We start from the raw sequence: 23865 nt of genomic DNA, 5'->3' as shown, positions 1-23865 counted from the left end.
GTTGCAGGATACAAAATTAATACACAGAAATCTGAGGCTTTCCTATACACTAACAATGAACTAATAGAAAGAGAAATCAGGAAAACAATTCCATTCATGATTGCATGAAGAAAAAATTCCTAGGAATAAACCAAACCAAGGAAGTGAAAGACCTATACCCCGAAAACTACAAGATAATCTTGTGAAAAATTAAGGAGAACACTAACAAATAGAAACTCATCCCATGCTCTTGGCTAGGAAGAATTAATGTTGTCAAAATGGCCATCCTGCCTAAAGCAATCTAGATTTAATGCAATCCCTATCAGATTAACAGCAGCATTCATTCTTCAATGTACTGGAACAAATAGTTCTAAAATTCATATGGAACCACCAAAGACCCTGAATAGCCAAAGCAATCCTGAGAAGGAAGAATAAAGTGGGAGGGATCTCACTCCCCAACAAAGCCAGAGTAATCCAGACAATTTGGTACTGGCACAAGAACAGAGCCACAGACCAGTGGAACAGAATAGAGACTCCAGACATTAACCCAAACATATATGGTCAATCAATATACGACAAATGAGCCATGGACATGCAATGGGGAAATGACAGCCTCTTCAACAGCTGGTATTGCCAAAACTGGACAGCTACATGTAAGAGAATGAAGCTGGATCATTGTCTAACCCCATACCCAAAAGTAAATTTGAAATGGATCAAAGACCTGAATGTAAGTCATGAAACCATAAAACTCTTAGAAAAAAACATAGCAAAAATCTCTGGGACATAAACATGAGCAACTTCTTCATGAACATATCTCCCCAGGCAAGGGAAACAAAAGCAAAAATGAACAAGTGGGACTATATCAAGCTGAAAAGCTTCTGTACATCAAAGGATACCATCAATAGAACAAAAAGGCATCCTACAATATGGGAGAATATATTCATAAATGACAGATTCAATAAAGGGTTGACATCCAAAATATATAAAGAGCTCACACACCTCAACAAAATAAAAGTGAACAATCCAATTAAAAAATGGGCAGAGGAGCTGAGCAGACACTTCTCCATAGAAGAAATTCAGATGGCCAACAGACACATGAAAAGATGCTCCACATCGCTTGTCATCAGAGAAATGCAAATTAAAACCACAATGAGATATCACCTCACAACAGTAAGGATCACCACCATCCATACGACAAACAACAACAAATGTTGGCGAGGATGTGGAGAAAGGGGAACCCTCCTACACTGCTGGTGGGAATGTAAATTAGTTCAACCACTGTGGAAAGCAGTATGGAGGTTCCTCAAAAAGCCAAAATAGAAATACCATTTGACCCAGGAATCCCACTTCTAGGAATTTACCCTAAGAATGCAGCAGCCCAATTTGAAAAAGACATATGCACCCCTATATTTATCACAGCACTACTTACAATAGCCAAGAAATGGAAGCAACCTAAGTGTCCATCAGTAGATGAATGGATAAAGAAGATGTGGTACATATACACAATGGAATATTATTCAGCCATAAGAAGAAAACAAATCCTACCATTTGCAACAACATGGATGGAGCTGGAGGGTATTATGCTCAGTGAAATAAGCCAGGCAGAGAAAGACAAGTGTCAAATGATTTCACTCATCTGTGGAGTATAAGAACAAAGAAAAACTGAAGGAACAAAACAGCAGCAGACTCACAGAACCCAAGAATGGACTAACAGTTACCAAAGGGAAAGGGACTGGGCAGGAGGGGTGGGAAGGGAGGGGTGGGGGGGAAGCAGAAAGGGGGCGTTACGATTAGCATGTATAATGTGGGGGGGCACGGGGAGGGCTGTGCAACACAGAGAAGACAAGTAGTGATTTTACAGCATCTCACTATGCTGATGGACAGTGACTGTAATGGGGGTTGTGGGAAGGACTTGGTGAAGGGGGGAGCCTAGTAAACATAATGTTCCTCATGTAATTGTAGATTAATGATACAAAAAAAATTATGTTATTTGTTTTTCTAAAAATACATAACAGATAACTATTAAATTGTATGTTAAATGTACAATTTTTAAAAAAGGTGTCGGTCTTCCTCTTCCCTAGTATTCATTTGAGGAATATATCCCCCTAAGTAACATTTCTCACTGCACAGGCCAAATCTCAAAGAAAGGGAGAATATGTGTGATTTGAAAAAGGTCCAGAGAACTTGATCTGTATTCCCACACTTTAGATGAGACTTCCTGCTCTACAAAGCCACTCCAGGAAGGCCACTTAATTCGTAAATGTTGGTTTAAGTACCTCAACATGCCCAAAACAAGGTGTGGGGGCAAAAGCAATGGGTTTTAGTGTGGGTCCCCCACTGACTTTGTATGTGGATCTGCATGAGTTATCTGTGAGTCTGTTCCCTCACCTGAAACTTGAAAGCGTTGAGAGAATCCTTAATGTTCTTATTAGCTCTTGATATTTTAATTCATTGACAAGTAGGTCTAAGGTTGCTGAATCAGCCTCTCTTTTCTCTCTACTTGGTAATTATCAAGAGCACGTGGAAAGTTTTCCTTGCCTGTCTCATCTCCTGATCTAGCCACTTCCCACTTTGTTCCAATCTACCTGATTCCCACATAGGCATGGTTTCCAACACCATCTCCGCAGTTAAGCCTTCTCCAACCTTCCGATTAGGAAGCATCTCTCCCTCCTCTCTCCCCTCAGAACAACTGGTTTTTACTTTGCTCGTGGCACTTTCTGCTTTGGCGTCCATGTGTTATTTTACTAGACCAGAAGACGGCAAACTTTTCTACAAAGGGCCAGAAAGTATTTTATGCTTTGCAGGTCATACAGTCTCTGAACCTTGACTACTCAACTCTACCATTGTAGGGACAAAGCAGGCAGTTGAAACAAATGGATGTGGCTGCATTCCAATAAAACTTTATTTCCAAGCAGTAAGTGGTTTGACTTGGGGATCCTAGTTTGCTGACCGTTACTCTAGACTACAGGGTTCACAGCAAGCTCCACATTGCATTGTCTCTTCTTGTGATGCTTAGTATAGAATATTCTTGCCTGAAGGCACACAACTGAATAAATTATTTAATAACTGAATAAATTATACTCACTTAACATATAAGGAAAGAGAATCAATAGCTATTCCCTCAATATTATTTATATCAAGAAAAAAAATGAGAGAATGGATATGAAAGCATATGGAGATGGTTGATAGTCCTTAGCTCCCTGACTTGATTCTCCACTCAATAATCCAATCAGTGCCCTTATGTTGCTGCTTTTTGGATATAGTGCTTTTTCCCTTCTAAACCTAGGGCAAAAATAAAATTTCACTCCGCTTACAATGCCAAACAAAGCCAAAGAAGCCTTCTTCATGTAAGCAAAAGCACATTTTCCCCAATTTTTTGTTTTGAAAATGTCAAGCAGTCACAAAAGCCAAATAGTACACAATGAACTATGTTCTTTGTTCACCAATTCATATCGTTCTGCCACATTTGAAAAATCACATTGAAAAAGTAAATTTTATTGTAAACTGCACCTATTCTAAGTGTATGGTTCAATACGCTCAACAAATGCATGTGCCTGTGTGAGAACTATCATCATCAAGGCACAGAACATTCTCACCAGTCACAAAGTCCCCTTGCATTTCTTTGAGGTCAGTGTTCTGCTCTACCCCAGGGTTATGGGCAAGGTCTGATCTGCCTTATGTCATTTGAGATTAGAACAATGCAGGGGGGTTTGGGGTGCTGACCTCCCACATCGTAGAAAACCCATGACTTCTGATTCCCCAAAAACTTAACTACTAATAGCCTACTGCTGATGTGAAGCCTTACTGATCACATAGTCAATTAACATATATTTTGTATGTTTCACATATTATATACTGTATTTTTACAATAAAGTACTCTCTCAACAGAAGAATGTTTTTTTCAAAGTGTTGCAAATCTCCAAAATTTTTTTCCAAAATATTTATTGAAAAATATCTGTGTATCAGTGCACCTGCATAGTTCAAACCCCTGTTGTTCAAGGGTCAACTGTATTTTGCATTTTCCAGAATTTTAAATAACTGGAATCACACAGTAGGTAGATATCTGAATCTACCTTTTTTCACTGTGAATACAATGCTTCCCAGAATTCTGAATGATTTATCCATGTTGTTGAGTGTGTCAATAGTTCATTACTTTTTATTGCTAAGTATTACTCCACTGTATAGATATACCTTTGTTTATCAGTTCACCTGTTGACAGACACATATGTTATTTAGAGATTTTATCTATTTATGAACAAGACTGCTAAAATCATTTTTATAAGAACATTTTTTGTGAAGAAATCTTTTCATTCTTCTTGGGTATATAGCTAGGAGTGAGATTGCTGGGATGTTGGGTAAGTGTATGTTTATAAGAAGCTGCCAAACTTAAAGCACACACTTTTTAAAACACAAGGATTTATTAAACTATATTTTCAAGATTCATGAGAAAGCAAGTTGTCTTTCAAGGGCTGTAACTACATACTGAGGTGTGGTCTACATTCAGAGTCTCATGTGCTGCAGTTGGAGGTGTTAACGGGACCCAGTATCGTGCCTTTTCCTCTCTGAACAGACGGCTTTCACGGGTGAGAATGAACTGAGCAAGAGCAGAGGCCAGGGGTAAAGAACGCTTTTAGCTCATTTCCCACATCTCATAAAACCCCAAGAGGAGTGGGAAAGGGCACAGAAACAGGAACTTGGTTGTGTGTATGACCATTTTAATGTCTGGTGTTACTGTTTTCTTTCATTTACTGGAAAAGCCAGAAGGCCTTCTGCCTGATGCCCTGCTATGTCTAAGTACAAATCTGAGGACATTGGGATGTAAGGTACAGAAGGACAGGGAGAGAGAGACGGCATTAGACAGGGTGCTGGGAAAGGCCTGCAGAGTCTCTCTGTGCTCATCCTCTTTGTGTATGCTTGATAACTGTCACATATTAGAATGCATGCATTTATTTCTGGACTACATTTGGTTTCCTTGGTTTATGTGTGTGTTTTTATGCCGATTTGCTCTAATCTTAATTTCCTTTCCTATGACTACTCTGGCCTTGGTCTGTTTTTGTCTAGTTACTTGAGCTGTAAAGTTAGGTGGTTTGACATTTTTCTCCCTTCCTTGCTGATGGGGGCATTTGTTATAAAATTCCCTCTATTCACTGCTTTTGCAGCATGTCTTAAGTTTTGGTATGTTGTATTTTCATTTGTGTCAAGATAATTATTTAATTTCTTTTTTGTCACCTTCTTTGATTGGTTTTTCATAAGGATGCTGTTTAATTTCCACATATTTGTGAATTTTCCAGCTTTCCTTCTGTTACTTATTTCTATTTTCATTCCATTGTGGTTGGAAAATACATTTGGTATGGTATCAATCTTCTTAAATTTGTTGGTTTGTTTTGTGACCTAACATGTGATCTATCCTAGGGAATGTTTTATGTGTTCTTGAGAAAGATGTGTGTCCTGTTGATATTTGGTGGAATATCTTGTATATGTGGGTTAGGTACACTTGGTTTATAGTGTTATTCAAATCCTCTATTTCCTTATTAATTTTCTTTCTTTCTAGATGTTTGTCTATTATTGGAAGTGGGGGGTATTAGAAATGTTGTGGTCTTCTTCCTTCATTCTTCCTAAGATTCTTTGGGTTCTCTAATGGTTGCATATATATTTACAATTGTTATATTTTCCTGGAAATTGACATTTTATTTTTATATCATGTCTTTTCTGTATCACTTCTAAGAACTTTTGATTTCACTCCTGTTTTGTCCAATACAAGTATGACCACCACTGCTTTCTTTTGGTTATCATGTGCATGGAGTATCTGTCTCAATTCTTTCACTTTTAGCTTATGTGTCTCCTTAAATCTAGGCTGAGTCCCTTCTCATGTGGACAGTATATAATTGGATCTTGTTTTTTGATCCATTTAGCCATTGTATGTCTTTTTATTGGGGAGTTTAATCCCAGTACACTTTACATTTAAAGTACTTATAGACAGAGAAGGACTTACTATTGTCACTTCATTCACTGTTTACTGTCTTGTTCCTAATTCATCTTATGCTGTTACTTTCTTCTTTGTAATAACATAATTTGATTCCCTTCTCATTTTCTTTTGTATATCTTTTATTGGTATTCTTTTCGTGGTTATCATTGGGTAAACATAAAACATCTTCAAATAACATGTTTTACGATGGTAACTTCAATTGCCCACAAAATACACTACAATTTTACTTTTCCAACCAACATTTTATTGATGTAACAAAATAATTTTACCATTATGTACCCATGAACATATTTTAATACTTACATTTATTTCTATACTTTTCTCTCTTAAGTTCTTTTTATTTTTTATTTTGGTAATATTAATCTACAATTACATGAACAACATTATGGTTACTAGACTCCCCCCATTTTCAGGTACCCTGCACATACCACATTAAAATCACTGTGCATCAGCATCATAAGATGCTATAGAATCATTACTTGTCTTGTGTTGTGCCCCCTTCCCCATGCATCCCACCCCTCACCACATAATGTCTGATAATTGTAATGCCCCTTTTCCCCCCTTATTCCTCCCTCCCCACCCATCCTCCCCAGTCCCTTTCCCTTTGGTAACTGTTAGTCCATTCTTGGGTTCTGTGATTCTGCTGCTGTTTTGTTCCTTCAGTTTTCCTTTGTTCTTATACTCCACATATGAGTGAAATCATTTGGTACTTGTCTCTCTCCGCTTGGCTTATTTCACTGAGCATAATACCCTCTAGCTCCATCCATGTTGTTGCGAATGGTAGGATTTGTTTTCTTCTTATGGATGCATAATATTCCATTGTGTATATGTACCACATCTTCTTTATCCATTTGTCTACTGACGGACACTTAGGTTGCTTCCATTTCTTGGCTATTGTAAACAGTGCTGCGATAAACATAAGAGTGCATCTCTTTTTCAAACTGGGCTCCTGCATTCTTAGGATAAATTCCTAGGAGTGGAATTCCTGGGTCAAATGGTATTTCTATTTTGAGTTTTTTGAGGAACCTCCATACTGCTTTCCACAATGGTTGAACTAATATACATTCCCACCAGCAGTGTAGGAGGGTTCCCCTTTCTCCACAACCTTGCCAACATTTGTTGTTGTCTGTCTTTTGGATGGTGGCCATCCTAACTGGTGTGAGGTGATCTCATTGTGGTTTTAATTTGCATTTCTCTGATGATTAGCGATGTGGAGCATCTTATCATGTGCCTGTTGGCCATCTGAATTTCTTTGTTGGAGAAGTGTCTGTTCAAATTCTCTGCCCATTTTTTAATTGGCTTATTTGTTGTTTCTTGAGGTGCTTGAGCTCTTTATAAATTTTGGAAGACAACCCTTATTGGACATGTCATTTATGAATACAATCTCTCATACTATAGGATAGGATACCTTTTTGTTCTATTGATGGTGTCCTTTGATGTACAGAAGCTTTTCAGCTTGATATAGTCCCACTTGTTCATTTTTGCTTTTGTTTCCCTTGCCCAGGGAGATATGTTCATGAAGAACTTGCTCATGATTATGTCCAAGAGAATTTTGCCTATGTTTTTTTCTAAGAGTTTTATGGTTTCATGACTTACATTCAGGTCTTTGATCCATTTCAAATTTACTTTTGTGTATGGGGTTAGACAATGATCAGGTTTCATTCTCTTACATGTAGCTGTCCAGTTATGTCAACAGCAGCTGTTGAAGAGGCTGTCATTTCTCTATTGTATATTCATGGCTCCTTTATTGTATATTAATTGACCATATATGTTTGGGTTAATATCTGGACTCTCTATTCTGTTCCACAGGTCTATGGGTCTGTTCTTGTGCCAGTACCAAATTGTCTTGATTACTGTGGCTTTGAAGTAGATCTTGAAGTTCAGAAGGAGATCCGCCCCACTTTATTCTTCCATCTCAGGATTGCTTTGGCTATTCAGGATCTTTTGTGGTTCCATATGAATTTTAGAACTATTTGTTCCAGTTTGTTGAAGAATGCTGTTGATATTTTGATAGGGATTACATTGAATCTGTAGATTGCTTTAGGCAGGGTGGCCATTTTGACAATATTAATTCTTCCTACCCTAGAGCATGGGTTATGTTTCCGTTTGTTAGTGTCATCTTTAATTTCTTTTAAGAGTGTCTTGTAGTTTTCAGGGTATGGATCTTTCACTTCCTTGGTTATGTATATTCCTAGGTATTTTATTCTTTCTGATGCAATTGTGAATGGAATTGTTTTCCTGATTTCTCTTTCTGCTAGTTCACTGATAGTGTACAGGAAAGCAACAGATTTCTGTGTATTAATTTTGTATCCTGCAACTTTGCTGAATTCACATATTAGTTCTAGAAGTTTTGGAGTGGAATCATAAGGGTTTTTTGTGTACAATATGATGTCCTCTGCAAATACTGACAGTCTGGCTTCTTCTTTACTAATATGGATGCCTTGTATTTTGTTTTGTCTGACTGCCGTGGCTAGGGCCTCCAGTACTATGTTGAGTAGATGTGGGGAGAGTGGGCATCCCTGTCTTGTTCCAGATCTCAGGTGAAAAGCTCTCAGCTTCTTGCTGTTAAGTATGATGTTGGCTGTGGGTTTGTCATATATGGCCTTTATTATGCTCAGGTACTTGCCCTCTATACCCATTTTGTTGAGAGTTTTTTATAATGAATGGTTGTTGAATTTTTTCAAATGCTTTTTCAGCATCTGTGGAGATGACTGTCTGGTTTTTGTACTTTTTTTGTTGATGTGGTGGATGATGTTGACGGATTTTCGAATGTTGTACCATCCTTGCATCCCTGAGATGAATCCCACTTGATCATGGTGTATGATCCTCTTGACGTATTTTTGAATACTGTTTGCTAACATTTTGTTGACTATTTTTGCATTTATGTTCATTAGGGATATTCATCTGTAAGTTGTGGTGTCTTTGCCTGGTTTTGGTAGTAGAATGATGCTGGCCTCATTGAATGAGTTTGGAAGTAGTCCTTCCTCTTCTATTTTTTGGAAAACTTTAAGGAGAATGGCTTTTATGTCTTCTCCATATATCTGATAAAATTCAGCGGTGAATCCATCTGGCCCAGGGGTTTTGTTCTTTGGTAGTTTTTTGATTACCAATTCAATTTCATTCTTGTTAATTGGTCTGTTTAGATTTTGTTTCTTCCTTGGTCAGTCCTGGGAGGTTGTATATTTCTATAAAGTTGTCCATTTCTTGTAGGTTATCCAGCTTGTAAGCATATAGATTTTCATAGTATTCTCTAAAAATTCTTTGTATTTCTGTGTTGTCCATCATGATTTTTCCTTTCTCATTTCTGATTTTTTTGATGTGTGTCGATTCTCTTTTTCTCTTAATAAGTCTGGCTAGGGGTTTATCTGTTTTGATTATTTTCTCAAAGAATCAGCTCTTGGTTTCATTAATTTTTTCTACTGTTTTAATCTCAATTTTATTGATTTGTTCTCTGATCTTTATTATGTCCCTCCTTCTGCTGACTTTGGGCTTTATTTGTTCTCTTTCCAGTTTCAATAATTGTGACTTTAGACTATTCATTTGGGATTGTTCTTCCTTCTTTAAATAGGCCTGGATTGCTATATACTTTCCTCATTGAACTACCTTCGCTGCATCGCACAGAAGTTGGGGCTTTGTGCTGTTGTCATTTGTTTCCATATATTGCTTGATCTGTTTTAATTTGGTCATTGATTCCTTGATTATTCAGGAGCATGTTGTTAAGCCTCCATGTGTTTGTGAGCCTTTTTGCTTTCTTTGTACAATTTATTTCTAGTTTTGTACCTTTGTGATCTGAGAAGTTGGTTGGTAGAATTTCAATATTTTTGAATATACTGAGGCTCTTTTTGTGGCCTAGTATGTGGTCTATTCTGGAAAATGTTCCATGTACACTTGAGAACAATATGTATCCTGCTGCTTTTGGGTGTAGAGTTCTGTAGATGTCTATTAAGTCCATCTGTTCTAGTGTGTTGTTCAGTGCCTTTGTGTCCTCATTTTCTTTGTGTCCTCATTTCTGTCCTCTTTGTGTCTCATATTTACTTTGGAGTAAGTGGTGTAATGATGTCTCCTAAAATGAATGCATTGCATTCTATTTCCTCCTTTAATTCTGTTAGTATTTGTTTCACATATGTCAGTGCTCCTGTGTTGGGTGCATAGATATTTATAATGATTTTATCCTCTTGTTGGACTGCCCCCTTTACCATAATGTAATGTCCTTCTTTATCTTATTACTTTATTTTGAAGTCTAGTTTGTCAGATACAAGTACTGCAACCCCCTCTTTTCTCTCCCTATTGTTTGCATGAAATATCTTTTTCCATCACTTTGCTTTTAGTCTATGTATGTCTTTGGGTTTGAGGTGAGTCTCTTGTAAGCAGCATACAGATAGGTCTTGCTTTTTAATTCATTCTATAACTCTGTGTCTTTTAATTGGTGCATTCAGAACATTTACATTTAGGTGATTATCAATAGATATGTACTTGTTGCCATTGCAGGATTTGGTTTCATGGTTACCAAAGGTTCAAGGGTAGCTTCTTTACTATCTAACTGTCTAAGTTTAACTCACTTATTGTGGTATTATAAACACAGTCTGATGATTCGTTATTTCTCTCCCTTTTTATACTTCCTCCTCCATTCTTTATAAATTAGGTGTTTTATTCTGTACTCTTTTGTGCTTCCTTTGACTGCTTTTGTGGATAGTTGATTTTTTGTCTTTAGTTAGTATTTGGTTGGTGTCATTTCTTTGCTGTGGTTTTATTTTCTCTGGTGATATCTATTTAGCCTTAGAAATGCTTCCATCTAGAGCAGTCCCTTTAAATTACCCTGTAGACGTCATTTGTGGGAGGCAAATTCCCTCAACTTTTGATTATTTGGAAATTGTTTAATGCCTCCTTCAAATTTAAATGTTAATATTGTGGATAAAGTATTCTTGGTTCAAGGCCCTTCTGTTTCATTGCATTAAATATATCATGCCATTCTCTTCTGGCCTGTAAGGTTTCTGTTGAGAAGTCTGATGATAGCCTGATGGGTTTTCCTTTCTGGTGATGTTTTTTCTCCCTCTGGCTCCTTTAATACCATGTCCTTGTCTTTGATCTTTGTCATTTTAATTATTATATGTCTTGGTGTTTTCCTCTTTTGATCCCTTGTGTTGGGAGATCTGTGGGCTTCTGTGGTCTGAGAGACTATTTCCTTCCCCAGCTTGGGGACGTTTTCAGCAATTATTTCTTCAAAAACACTTTCTATCCCTTTCTCTCTTTTTCTTTTGGTATCCCTATAATGTGCACATTGTTCCGTTTGGATTGGTCACATAGTTCTCTTAATATTCTTTCATTCATAGAGGTCCTTTTATCTCTCTCTGCCTCAGCTTCTCTGTATTCCTGTTCTGTGATTTCTATTCCATTAACAGTCTCTTGCACCTCATCCAGTCTGTTCTTTAGTCTGCTCTAAAGAGCCATCTTGTAAAGATTGTTTCATTTCTGTTATCTCCTGCCGGACTTCCTCCCTTAGCTCTTGCCTATTTCTATGAAAATCCATCAGCATGGTTATGACTTTTATTTTGAATTCTTTTTCAGGAAGATTGCTTATGTTTATGTCGCCAGGTCCTCTCTCTGGGGTTGAGTTATTCTTGACTGGATTAAGTTCTTCTGCCTTTTGATGGTGATAGAAGTGATCACCAGCAGGTGGCGCGTGTCACCTGGGAGAACAAAGTCCCTTCTCCGCTGCCTGTGCTGGTTACCTGCACACAGAGAGCAGTGTCTTGGTTAATCTCCTGAGTTGCTGTGGGTGGGGAGGCCCATAGGATAGGGAGTTGCAGATACTCTGGGTGTGCTCTCCTGCGAGAACGGCTCCCCTTCATGCCTTCCGGACCTTGCCGCGGCTTCCTCTGCCTGTGCTGGGCAGCTCCATGCAGGGGAACCCTCTGGCTCTGGCCCGGTTACCTGCACACTAGGATGAGACTCTGTGTGGTTGCTGTGGGCAGGGCTGTTCCCCGGCTGCTCTGCAGCTGTGGTGGGTCAGTTGGTTTGCTTGCAGCACCGGCAGGGGTTAATGAACGGCTGGCTGCTTTATCACCTGCATAGCCACCCAAGGGGTTAGGGCACCCTGAAGTTCCTTAAATTCCCAACCTGCTGGGCTGAGTGTGCCTGGAAAATTTTGTCCACCTGTTAAACCCTTGTACCTTTAAGACTTTTAAAGCACCAACTTTTTTTGGTCCCAGGGGACCCACTCGCAGTCTCTGCCTCAGATTTAACTTTTCTGTTTCTCTCATGTCAAGTACACCATGCGATGTATGTCTGTGCTCCCGGTGCAGATTACTAGGGCTGGTTATTTAGCAGTCCTGTGCTTCCACTCCCTCCCCACTCTGATTCTTTTCCTCCCACAGGTGAGCTGGGGTGGGAGGAGTGCTGGGGTCCCACTGGGTTATGGCTTTGTATCTTACCCTTTTTGTGAGATGCTGAGTTCTCACAGATGTAGATGTCGCCTGGCTATTGTACTGTATCTTCTGGTCTCTATTTTAGGAATAGTTGCATTTACCGTATTTTCAGAAATACATATGGTTTTGGGAGGAGATTTCCGCCACCCTACTCATGCTGCCATCTTGAGCCATTGCCCCTCTCTCTTAAATTCTATATCAGAATTAACAGTGATTTATAGGACCTCAGTTGCTGTATTAAAGCATTCTGTATTTGTCTATATGTTAACCTTTACCTTCATTCTTGTTTCTGTATTGCTGTTCAGCATCTTTTTGTTTCTATCTGAAGGACATTATTTAGAATTTCTTGTAAGGCAGGTCTAGTGAATTTTCCAGTGAATTCTAGACGAATACCCTCCATTTTTGTTTATCTGATAAATTTTTTATTTCTCCCTCATTTTTTAAGGAGAGTTTTGCTGGTTAAGGTTTATCTTTAGAGGTTTGAATATATCATTCTATCCCTTCTGGCCTACAGAGTTTCTGGTGTGAAATCCACCAATTTTATGGGGGGTTCCTTGTACATGACAAGTTGCTTTCTTCTTGCTGCTTTCAAATTCTTTTTTTGACTTTTGACAAGTTGATTTTGTGTCTATGAATATGTGGATTTGTTTGGGTTCATCCTAGTTGGACTCCCTAAGACTTCTTGAATCAGGATGTCTGTTTCCTTCTCTAGATTGGAAAGTTTTAGTCCCTTATTTTTAAAAATAAGTTTTCTGCTTCATTCTCTCTCCTCCTTTTGGGTCTACTATATGTATATTGGTCTGCTTGACAGTACTGCATAAGTTCTCTGTTTTATTCACTTTTTTAAAATTCTTTTTGTTCCTGTGACTATATAATTTGAAATGGCCTGTCTTTGAGTTTACATTTTTTTTCTGTTCAAGTATGCTCTTGAGCTGATTTATCTAATATTTCAATTCAATTATTGTATTCTTCAGCTCCAAAACTTCTGTTTGGTTCTCTTTATGTTTTCTACCTGTTTGTTTATGTGTCATTTTCTTGTGCTCACAGAGCATTTTTATGATTATTTGGAATTCTTTGTCAGTTAAATTTATGTATCTGTTTCTTTAGGATTGGTTTCTGGAGTCCTTCGTATGGGCCATGTTTCCCTGTTTCTTCATGTGAGTTGTAACTTTGTGTTGGTATCTGAACATGTGAAAAAAAAAGGCACCTCTTCTAATCTTTACATACTGGATTTGTGAAGAGGCAGACACCAATCACTTTGGTTAGGTAATCTGGGGGCTTCCAAAACCTTTTAGTGGTGGATGCAACTTCTCTGGGCTTGTGTGTACAATTAGAGAGGCTTGCTAATGTCCCTTTTTAGGACTTGTGATGTCTTGCTCCCTCTGGTGTCAGTCTGCAGTACTGCAAGTTTTGTGGCTCCATAACAGCAAGCTGCCTTCTCTTGCTCTGAGGAGCTGCTAGGCATCAAGTATGCCAGCTCCTCACAAGTGGCCTGAATTGGTAAGACAGATTCAAGTTCCTTGGGTAGCCCTCCAAATAGCCAAAATGCCAGAATCACACTCTACTCTTTTCTCTCTCATAAAGGAGAACCAATGAGCTGGGGTATTACATGCCAGTGCTAAGCTGTGTCAGCTTGGGAGAGTCGCAAACATGAATAAAGTCGAACGGTTCTTCTTACCCATTTCAATGTGGCTGTTTTGGCTTTAAGAATGCCTTGGTGTACTTCAACTTCTTAACTGTTTTCTGGAGTTTATATAATGGTGTTGTGTTCTGTACATTTTTGTTAAGTTAGTGTCTCTGTAGGGGAATGAGGGCTGGGGCTTCCTATTCTGTCACCTTGCTCTTTTCACAGCTCTTTAATTGTCTTCTGTTGTATATGGCAAGTTTCCTTAAGGAGACATTTTGAAGTTAGAGACACACTCTTCTGTGCACTGGAATGATTTAGGCACAGAGAAGATGCTGAACAATTATTTGCTGAATGAAGAAAGCAACTGGCCTGAACATATTTTAATTATCTTAATTTAACACATTAAACATCTGCTTTTTGGGAGATGATACATCTGTGTTAATTTTCATCACAGATCACACCTGTTTACATGTGCTATTTTTGTAAGGCTCCACATAAACTCCCCAAGAACATGTCCTAAAAATCCTACTTTGAATCTATATGGCAAGAAAAAGCACATACTTTTACATTGCCACACGTGCTAATTATCTATTGTAAAAATAAAAAACCAGAATTGTAAAATTTCCATCCATCCTCAAGTCACAGTCAAATCCAATTTTTTCACAAAGCCTCTCCAATGCTCAAAGTTAGAATTCATTCACACATGAAATATTTAACAAGTACATTTATCTGCCAGGTACTCTTGTAGGTTGCTTGGATCTCTCTATAGTTCTATGTTACAGAACTTCTCATAGCTTTTCTCTAATATATATGCATGCAAGTTCTTCCTTCTTTAACTATGGACTTCTAGAGTGAAGGAACTGTGTCCAAATCACCTCTGTAACCGAGCATCTGTACAGTGTTTTGTACATAACTGAAATGAAATCAAGAGGGCTAAAATAAACTCTATGCAGGTAGATTGGGGGGAAAAAAGTCTTCTAAAGTATCTCAGTGTTGTAAAGAACCAGAACGGCTGAACTACGTAATAATTAGGTGTCTTAAAAATTCTGCCAGATTTCAATTAATTACTTTTTTCTGCTTCTTTCTAGTCCTTCTGGAAAATGTGCTGATGACTATTTTCTATCCATTACTTAAAGGATACTAACAAGTTAGTGGTCCACATTTCAGTTACATGTATGTGAAATCATTCTCAAGAAAAATGGTAAAGTGTTCAAGTGATTTCCAGAAATGTAAAAACTACCATCACTAGTGACCACTACTCTCTGCCTCCCCAAATTAGGAAATACACCCTCCCTTTTCCAACGGTCACAAACTCAGTCATGGCAGTATTAGAATTGACAGAGAATAAAGGGACTAAAAGAAACTGTAAAAACCAGCAAGTGCCACAAATAAGGAAAGGAGGGATATAATGTATTCAGGAAACAAACAGATCCCAGGGTCGCAGATCTAAACTGAATAAAACAGACACAGAATGTGATGAAATCCATTCATTGGGAGATTGAAAGCTTTCCTGAGGATCAAAAAACCTTGAGGTGACAAGCAAGGGAAATTATTCAAAGGAAACTAGGGCTTTGAAAGAAGAGGGAGAAGATCAAGCCCCTGACACCTGGCAGGCACTTAGTAAAGAACAGCTATTATCATTTAAGAGTTATGTTCTGGCTCAAATGTCTGTCCTTTGTGATGTCTCAGGGAAAGCTCGTGAACTCCTTCCTCTGGGCTCCCACTATAAATTGTACGGGCTTCTACCATACCGCTTATCTTTATTTTTATTTTTTATTCATTTATTTTTTATTTCTTGTCATTAATGTACAATTACATGAACAACATTATGGTTAGTTGACTCCCCCTATTATCAAGTGCCCATCACATGCTCCATTACAGTCACTGTCCATTAGCATAGTAAGATGCTATAGAATCACTACTTGTCTTCTCTGCATTATACTGCCTTCCCTGTGCCCCCCACCCCACTATATGTGCTAATCACAATACCCCTTTTCCCCACTTATCACTCCCTTTCCACCCATCCTCCCTAGTCCCTTTCCCTTTGGTAACTGTTACTCCTTTCTTGGGTTCTGTGAATCTGCTGCTGTTTTGCTCCTTCAGTTTTTGCTTTTTGCTTTGTTCTCATACTCCACAGATGAGTGAAATCATTTCATACTTGTCTTTCTCCGCCTGGCTTATTTCACCGAGAATAATACCCTCCAGCTATATCCATGTTCTTGCAAATGGTAGGATGTTTTCTTCTTATGGCTGAATAATATTCCATTGTGTATATGTACCACATCTTCTTTATCCATTCATCTACTGATGGACACTTAGGTTGTTTCCATTTCTTGGCTATTGTAAATAGTGGTGCGATAAACATAGGGGTGCATATGTCTTTTTCAAACTGGTCTCCTGCATTCTTATGATAAATTCCTACAAGAGGAATTCTTGGGTCAAATGGTATTTCTATTTTGAGCATTTTGAGGAACCTCCATACTGCTTTCCACAATGGTTGGACTAACTTACATTCCCACCAGCAGTGTAGGAGGGTTCCCCTTTCTCCACAACCTCACCAACATTTGTTGTTGTTTGTCTTTTTGATGTTAGCCATCCTAACTGCTGTGAGGTGATATCTCATTGTAGTTTTAATTTGAATTTGTCTGATTAGTAATGTGTAGTATCTTTTCATGTGCCTGTTGACCATCTGAATTTCTTCATTGGAGAAGTGTCTATTCAGCTCTTCTGCCCATTTGTTAATTGGCTTATTTGCTTTTTGTTTGTTAAGGTGTGTGAGCTCTTTATATAATTTGGATGTCAACCCCTTATTGCATATGTCAGTTATTAATATATTCACCCATACTGTAGGATGCCCTTTTATTTTACTGATGGTGTCCTTTGCTGTACAAAAGCTTTTTAGCTTGATATAGTCCCACTTGTTCATTTTTTATTTTATTTCCCTTGCCCAGAGAGATTATGTTCATGAAGAACTTGTTCATTCTGATGTCCAAGAGATTTTTGCCTATGTTATTTTCTAAGAGTTTTATGGATTCATGACGTACATTTGGGTCTTTGATCCATTTTGACTTTACATTTGTGCATGGGGTTAGACAATGATCCAGTTTCATTCTCTTACATGTAGCTGTCCAGTTTTGCCAACACCAGCTGCTGAAGACTGTCATTTACCCATTGTATGTCCATGGCTCCTATATCGTATATTAATTGCCCATATATGCTTGGGTTTATATCTGGATTCTCTAGTCTGTTCCATTGGTCTATGGGTCTGTTCTTGTGCCAGTACCAAATTGTCTTGATTACTGTGGCTTTGTAGTAGAGCTTGAAGTTGGGGAGCGAGATCCCCCCCACTTTATTCTTCCTTCTCAGGATTGCTTTGGCTATTCGGAGTCTTTGGTGTTTCCATATGAATTTTTGAACTATTTGTTCCAGTTCGTTGAAGAATGTTGCTGGTAGTTTCATAGGGATTGCATCAAATCTGTATATTGCTTTGGGCAGGATGGCCATTTTGACAATATTAATTCTTCCTATCCATGAGCATGGGATGCGTTTCCATTTACTGGTATGTTCTTTAATTTCTCTCATGAGTGTCTTGTAGTTTTCAGAGTATAGGTCTTTTACTTCCTTGGTTAGGTTTATTCCTAGGTATTTCATTCTTTTTGATGCAATTGTGAATGGAATTGTATTCCTGATTTCTCTTTCTGCTAGTTCATCATTGGTGTAAAGGAATGTAACAGATTTCTGCATATTAATTTCGAATCCCGCAACTTTGCTGAATTCAGATATTAGATCTAGTGTTTCTGGAGTGGACTGTTTAGGATTTTTTATACACAACATGATGTCGTCTGCAAACAGGGACAGTTTGACTTCTTCCTTACCAATCTGGATGTCTTTTTATTTCTTTGTGTTGTCTGATTGCTGTGGCTAGGACCTCCAGAGCTATGTTTAATAAAAGTGTGGAGAAGAGGCATCCTTGTCTTGTTCCCGATCTTAAAGGAAAAGCTTTCAGCTTCTCACTGTTAAGTATAATGTTGGCTGTGCATTTGTCTTATATGGCCTTTATTATGTTGAGGTACTTGCCCTCTACACACATTTTGTTGAGAGTTTTTATCATGAATGGATGTTGAATTTTGTCGGATGCTTTTCAGCATCTCTGGAGACGATCATATGGTTTTTGTCCTTTTTGTTGATGTGGTGGATGATGCTGGTGGGTTTTCTAATGTTGGACGATGATCCTTATCCCTGTGATGAACCCCACTTGGTCATGATGGATGATCTTTTTGATATATTTTTGAATTCAGTTTGCTAATATTTTGTTGAGTATTTTTGCATGTATGTTCATCAGGTATATTGGTCTGTAATTTTCTTTTTTTGTGGTGTCTTTGCCAGGTTTTGGTATTAGAGCGATGTCGGCCTCGTAGAACAAGTTAAGGAGTATTCCCTCCCCTCCTTTCTATTTTTTGAAAAAATTTAAGGATGATGGGTATTAAGTCTTCACTAAATGTTTCATAAAATTCAGTGGTGAAACCATCTGTTGCAGGAGTTTTGTTCTTAGGTAGTTTTTTGATTATCAGTTCAATTTCATTGCTTGTAATTGGTCTATTCAGATTTTTCTGTTTCTTCCTGGGTCAGCCTTGGAAGGTTGTATTTTTCTAGAAAGTTGTTCATTTCTTCTAGGTTATCCAGCTTGTTATCACATAATTTTTCATAGCATTCTCTCATAACTCTTTGTATTTCTGTGGTGCCAGTAGTGATTTTTCTTTCTCATTTCTGATTCTGTTTATGTGTGTAGGCTCTTTTTTTTCTTTATTACTCTGGCTAGATGCTTATCTATTTTCTTGAAAAACCAGCTCCTGCTTTCATTGATTCTATTGTTGTATTCTTCTCGATTTTATTTATTTCTGCTCTAATCTTATTATGTCCTTCTACTGATTTGGCCTTCATTTGTTCTTCCTTTTCTAGTTTCGTTAAGTGTGAGTTTAGACTGCTCGTATGGGATTGTTGTTCTTTCCTGAGGTAGGCCTATATTCCAATATACTTCCCTCTTAGGACGACCTTCGCTGCATCCCACAGATTTTGGGGTGTTGAATTATTGTTGCCATTTATCTCCATATATTGCTTGATCTCTATTTTTATTTGGTCATTGATCCATTGATTATTTAGGAGCATGTTATTAAGCCTCCATATGTTTGTGGGCTTTTTCATTTTCTTTGTGTAATTTATTTCTAGTTTCATACCTTTGTGATCTGAGAAGCTGGTTGATACAATTTCAGTCTTTTTGAATTTACTGAGGCTGTTTTTGTGGCCTAGTACATGATCTATATTTGAAAATGTTCCATGTGCACTTAAGAAGAATGTGTATTCTGCTGCTTTTGGGTGAAGAGTTCTGTAGATGTCTGTTAAGTCTATCTCTTCTAATATGTTATTCAGTGTCTCTGTCTCTACTTATTTTCTGTCTGGTTGATCTGTCCTTTGGAGTGAGTGGTGTGTTAAAGTCTCCTAAACTGTATGCATTACATTCTATTTCCCCCTTTAATCCTGTTAGTATTTGTTTCACACATGTAGGTGATCCTGTGTTGGGTGCATAAATATTTATAATAGTTATATCCTCTTGTTGGACTGACTCCTTCATCATTATGCAATGTCCTTCTTTGTCTCTTGTGACTTTCTTCATTTTGAAGTCTAATTTTTGTGATACAAGTACTGCGACTCCTACTTTTTTCTCCCTATTGGTTGCATGAAATATCTTTTTCCATCCCTATCCCTTTACTTTCAGTCTGTGTATGTTTTTGGGTTTGAAGTGAGTCTCTTGTAGGCAGCATATAGATGGGTTTTGTTTCTTTATCCATTCAGTGACTCCATGTCTTTTGATTGGCACATTCAGATCATTTACATTTACGGTGATTATCGATAGGTATATACTTATTGCCATTGCAGGCTTTAGATTCATGGTTACCAAAGATTCAAGGGTAATTCCCTTACTATCTAACAGTCAAATTTAACTCACCTCATATGCTATTATAAATACAACCTAAAGGTTCTTTATTTTTCCTCCTCCATTCTTTGTATGTTACTAGTCATATTCTGTACTCTTTGTCTATCCCTTGATTGACTTTGGGGGTAGTTGATTTGATTTTGTGTCTGCTTAATAACTGTTCTACTTTGCTGTGGTTTTACTTTCCCTGGTGACATCTATTTAGCCTTAGGAATTCAACCATCTATAGCAGTCCCTTCAAAATGCACTATTGAGGTGGTTTGTGGGAGGTAAATTCTCTCAGCTTTTGCTTATCTGTAAATTGTTTAATCCCTCCTTCAAATTTAAAAGATAACCTTGCCAGGTAGAGTATTCTTGGTTCAAGGCCCTTCTGCTTCATTGCATTAAATACATCATGCCACTCCCTTCTGGCCTGTAAGTTTCTGTTGAGAAATCTGATGACAGGTTGATGGGTTTTCCTTTGTATGTGATCCTTTTTCTCTCTCTAGCTGCTTTTTAAAGTTTGTCTTTATCCTTTATCTTTGCCATTTTACTTATTATATGTCTTGATGTTTTCTTCCTTGGGTCCCTTGGGTTGGGAGATTTGTGCACTTCCATGGCCTGAGACACTATTTCCTTCCTCAGATTGGGGAAGTTTTCAGCAATTACCTCATCAAAGACACTTTCTATTCTTTTTTCTCTGTCTTCTTCTGGTACCCCTATAATACGGTAATTGTTCTGTTTGGATTGGTCACACAGTTCTCAATATTCTTTCATTCTTAGAGATCTTTCTTCTCTCTATGCCTCAGCTTCTTTGTATTTTTCTTCTCTAATTTCTATTCCATTGACCCTCTCTTCTACTACATCTAATCTACTTTTAAATCCCTCCATTGTATGTTTCATTTCAGACATAGAATTTCTTAATGATTGAATCTCCATCCTAAATTTGTCCCTGAGTTCTTGAATATTCTTCTGTACTTCCATGAGCATGTTTATGATTTTTATTTTAAACCCTCTTTCAGGAAGATTGGTGAGTTCTGTTTCATTTGGCCCTTTTTCTGGCGTTTGTGAGATTTTGGTCTGAACCAGGTTCCTTTGACGTTTCATAATTCTGTGTGGTGTCCTCTATAGCCCAGAAGCTTTAGTGTCTGAATGTGTTCAGCCTCTAGAGTGAGGTTGGTGGTTGTATGGGAGCCGTGCTGGTGCCTGGGGAGAGAAAAGAGCTCTTTCCTGATTCCCGGCTGCAGTGCCTGTTTCCAGTGTCAGAGCCAGTGGGCTGAGCACACAGGTGTAAGCCTCTGTGCTCGGCGTCTCTAGGTGTTGTAGGCGGGGCCTCCCTCTGGCTGACCTGATGCTAGTGAAGTGACTGCTCGTTTGTGAGTAGATGCCATCAGGCCAGTGTCACAGTGGGGGGCCTTGGAGCTGAGTAGGCAGCCAGGGGGATGGAGTGCCTAAAGCTCATCAAAGTTCCCACCCTGCTGGGCAGAGTGCGGCCAGACAACCTTGTCTACCTATCCCTTCTCCCGTGTAGCAAGCTCCATGCCAACCCTGCCTCTTCAACAGCCCTCTCACTTCTAGGAAGCCTTGCAGACTCCCTGCCTTTCCTTTGTCCCAGAGTGGCTGGATGTGGATCCCTATCCTCCACAAATGGCTGGAATCTCAGTCTCTCAAGCACTCCACCTGTCCCAGCTCCCCAACCCCACCAACCTCCAGAGCACCACACAGTGTAGGTCTGTGCTCCAAAGCAGATCTCCAGGGCTGGGTGTTCAGCAGTTCTAGGCTTCCACCCCCTCCCCGCTCCGTTTCTCTTCCTCCTGCACATGAGCTGGGGTGGGGGAAGGGCTTGGGTCCCACCAGATCAAGGCTTTCATACGTTACCCTGGTTCGTGAGGTCTGCTCTGTTAGTGAGATCTGTATGCAGTCTGGTGCAGCCTTCTTTCCTGTTGCTGTTTTAGGGCTACTTGTATTAATTATATTTTCATACTATATGTGGTCTTGGGAGGAATTCTGTGTCTTACCTGTCAAGCCATCTTGAATCTTATCATAACATTTATTATATGCAATCTATATATCTGTCTCCACTCCTAAGCAGGATTTAATGCATGGCTGGGATCAGATCTTATACATCTCTGGAAGTGGAAATAGCAGGCACTTAATTATTGAGAGAAGAAATAAACTACTCATATGATATCTTTCAGTAAGAATAAATTTGGACAAGAAATGAATGAAGAACTAGGATGTATGGTCCTGTCTGCAAGTCTTCTTCCTCATTCCTTCGCATCTCAAATGCTACCTCTTTCATTACTTGTTTTGTTGAAAGCACATTCTCTCTTCTTCCATTATCAACACAGAGTAAGTTCCATAGAATAAATTCTCCCAGATAATGCAGCATGGAACAATGGGAGAAAATGGGTTTTTTTTAAGTTATTTTGAAATAATTTTAAACAGCTATGTTGCAAAAAATAGTAAATGTCCTTTCAGCCAGTATCCCCTACTATTACTAACATCTTACAAACTATAGTATAATCACAATCACTGAAAGTAAGAAACTAACATTCAGCCAATAAAATTAACCATTCTATAGACCTTATCTGGATTCCCAATTTACTCACTCTTGTCCTTTTTCTGGTCTAGGATCTCAGAATACACTGAATTGCCAGATCTCCCTAATCTCCTCCAATCTGTGACAGTTCCCCAATCTTTGTCTTTTATGACATTAATATTTTTGAAAAATGTCAGTTATCGTGTGTAATGTTCCTTAATTAGGTTTGCCTTCTGGTTGTGTGACTTACTATTTGTATTGCCCGGGGCAAGCCAACCTCTCTGGAATTCAAGTTTCCTTATCTGTAAAATGGGGCAATAATACTGACTTTATGCTTTAAAGATTAAATGAGGCAATACATATTAAAATACCTGGAATATAATAGAAGGTGGAAGCACCTACAACACGTGCTATCTTTTCTCCTTGTCCCTACCTTTCAACTTTTCTGATAGAATTTATTGCAAAACTTTCTTACTGTTATTCTAATGCCTTCTTTTATAGATAAAGCCATATTTAGTCCTCAAATGATGACTCAATGTCATTACTACAAATAGCCACTGTTGTACTGTGTAACAATTCTAGGTCTGTGTTTTTTCTCTCTCACTATTGTCCCCTCTTGTTATCAGAATGCCTGCCTGTAAAGTTCTCATTATTCCCTTTCTGATTTTCAGCTTGAGATGAGTGCAGATTCATTTATTCACTTATATATTCATCGACACACTGAATCTACTAAGTGTCAGGACTTGTGTTAGGTTTTTGGAAAAAGTGATTGAGTTACCTCCTGTTCTAGTTGACTTTATGACTAAGAGAGGAAATCAACAGATAAATAGTTACAGTTCAATGTGATCAATTCCACAAAAGATGTAATACCTAGGAGCATGTATGAAGAATACCTAACCTGGACTTGGGGAAAGAGTTAGGTTGGGAAAGGTTTCATGAGGAAGGTGCCATTATATTTCAGTTAAGGTCTGCAGAATGTGTAGATATTAACCAGATGGAGGAGGAAAGAGCAAAAGGCATGCATTTTAGGAAGAGCTATTAGAACTATGTGCTGAGTAAAAGTAAATTGGTTCTGAAAAATAAATCTACTGTGTTGTAAACTTGCAACCTGAGAGCAATATTGTGCCAATACCTCAGGGGCTTAGAAACTTCATAAGGCAACTTCTGGCCCCAGGCCTGTGTTCTGGAGATTGCAGTTGACAGACCTAAACCTTCTGATATTATTACACTGAGCTTACCTCTCTCAACATCTGTGAAGTGAAGTAAAATTTAAGGCTACAGTTGGCTGCTTGTTCCCATTTCAAAAGTACAACAGATTTGCCCCCTCTCTGACAG

At 38.3% G+C, this 23865-nt stretch overlaps 1 protein-coding gene across 5 annotated transcripts in view; it reads right to left on the bottom strand.

Annotated features, from left to right (window-relative positions):
• SCAPER (S-phase cyclin A associated protein in the ER) overlaps positions 1-23865 on the bottom strand; it is a 539898-nt gene that overhangs the window by 83700 nt on the left and 432333 nt on the right. The window lies entirely within an intron of this gene.

This window comes from Manis pentadactyla, chromosome 11 (genome assembly GCF_030020395.1).
Source record: "Manis pentadactyla isolate mManPen7 chromosome 11, mManPen7.hap1, whole genome shotgun sequence".
NCBI classification, from domain to species: domain Eukaryota; kingdom Metazoa; phylum Chordata; class Mammalia; order Pholidota; family Manidae; genus Manis; species Manis pentadactyla.
Note: the sequence above shows the minus strand (reverse complement) of the source record. Positions and strands in the feature narration are given on the sequence as shown.